We start from the raw sequence: 2,399 nt of genomic DNA on the forward strand, positions 1-2,399 counted from the left end.
AGTCCCATAGAAGTACTCCCAGACCCAAAGTGAGTTACCCTAGCCCCTTTATAAGTACTCCCTGACCCCATGTGAGTTACCTTAGTCCCATATAAGTATTCCCAGACCCCAAGTGAGTTACCCTAGTCCCATAGAAGTACTCCCAGACCCCAAGTGAGTTACCCTAATCCCACAGAAGTACTCCCTGACCCCAAGTGAGTTACCCTAGCCCCTATATAAGCACTCCCTTACCCCAAATTAGTTATCCTAGCCCCTTTATATGTACTCTCTGACCGCAAGTGAGTTACCCTAGCCCCTATACAAGCAATCCCTTACCCCAAGTTAGTTACCCTAGCCCCTTTATAAGTACTCCCTGACCCCATGTGAGTTACCCTAGTCCCATATAAGTACTCCCTGACCCCAAGTGAGTTACCTTAGTCCCATATAAGTACTCCCAGACCCCAAGAGAGTTACCCTAGTCCCATAGAAGTACTCCCAGACCCCAAGTGAGTTACCCTAGTCCCATAGAAGTACTCCCTGACCCCAAGTGAGTTACCTTAGTCCCATATAAGTACTCCCAGACCCCAAGTGAGTTACCCTAGTCCCATAAAAGTACTCCCTGACCCCAAGTGAGTTATCCTAGCCCCTTTATAAGTACTCCCTGACCCCATTTGAGTTACTTTATTCCCATATAAGTAATCCCTGACCCCAAGTGAGTTACCTTAGTCCCATATAAGTACTCGCAGACCCCAAGTGAGTTATCCTAGTCCCATAGAAGTACTCCCAGACCCAAAGTGAGTTACCCTAGCCCCTTTATAAGTACTCCCTGACCCCATGTGAGTTACCTTAGTCCCATATAAGTACTCCCAGACCCCAAGTGAGTTACCCTAGTCCCATAGAAGTACTCCCAGACCCCAAGTGAGTTACCCTAATCCCACAGAAGTACTCCCTGACCCCTAGTGAGTTACCCTAGCCCCTATATAAGCACTCCCTTACCCCAAATTAGTTATCCTATCCCCTTTATATTTACTCTCTGACCGCAAGTGAGTTACCCTAGCCCCTATATAAGCAATCCCTGACCCCATGTGAGTTACCCTAGTCCCATATAAGTACTCCCTGACCCCATTTGAGTTACTTTATTCCCATATAAGTAATCCCTGACCCCAAGTGAGTTACCTTAGTCCCATATAAGTACTCGCAGACCCCAAGTGAGTTATCCTAGTCCCATAGAAGTACTCCCTGACCCCAAGTGAGTTACCTTAGTCCCATATAAGTACTCCCAGACCCCAAGTGAGTTACCCTAGTCCCATAAAAGTACTCCCTGACCCCAAGTGAGTTATCCTAGCCCCTTTATAAGTACTCCCTGACCCCATTTGAGTTACTTTATTCCCATATAAGTAATCCCTGACCCCAAGTGAGTTACCTTAGTCCCATATAAGTACTCGCAGACCCCAAGTGAGTTATCCTAGTCCCATAGAAGTACTCCCAGACCCAAAGTGAGTTACCCTAGCCCCTTTATAAGTATTCCCTGACCCCATGTGAGTTACCCTAGTCCCATATAACTACTCCCTGACCCCAAGTGAGTTACCTTAGTCCCATATAAGTACTCCCAGACCCCAAGAGAGTTACCCTAGTCCCATAGAAGTACTCCCAGACCCCAAGTGAGTTACCCTAGTCCCATAGAAGTACTCCTTGACCCCAAGTGAGTTACCCTAGTCCCATAGAAGTACTCCCTGACGCCGAAGAGAGTTATCCTAGCCCCTTTATAAGTACTCGCTGACCCCAAGTGAGTTACCCTAATCCCTTATAACTACTCCCTGAACCAAAGTGAGTTACCCTAGCCCCTATATAAGCACTCCCTTGCCCCAAGTTAGTTATCCTAGCCCCTTTATATGTACTCTCTGACCGCAAGTGAGTTACCATAGTCCCATATAAGTACTCCCTGACCCCAAGTGAGTTACCTTAGTCCCATATAAGTACTCCCAGACCCCAAGTGAGTTACCCTAGTCCCATAAAAGTACTCCCTGACCCCAAGTGAGTTATCCTAGCCCCTTTATAAGTACTCCCTGACCCCATTTGAGTTACTTTATTCCCATATAAGTAATCCCTGACCCCAAGTGAGTTACCTTAGTCCCATATAAGTACTCGCAGACCCCAAGTGAGTTATCCTAGTCCCATAGAAGTACTCCCAGACCCAAAGTGAGTTACCCTAGCCCCTTTATAAGTACTCCCTGACCCCATGTGAGTTACCCTAGTCCCATATAAGTACTCCCTGACCCCAAGTGAGTTACCTTAGTCCCATATAAGTACTCCCAGACCCCAAGAGAGTTACCCTAGTCCCATAGAAGTACTCCCAGACCCCAAGTGAGTTACCCTAGTCCCATAGAAGTACTCCCTGACTCCAAGTGAGTTACCTTAGT

Source organism: Prorops nasuta, unplaced genomic scaffold (genome assembly GCF_024137725.1).
Source record: "Prorops nasuta isolate Cenicafe-Biocafe unplaced genomic scaffold, Cenicafe_Pnas_1.2 PNAS00016, whole genome shotgun sequence".
NCBI classification, from domain to species: Eukaryota; Metazoa; Arthropoda; class Insecta; order Hymenoptera; family Bethylidae; genus Prorops; species Prorops nasuta.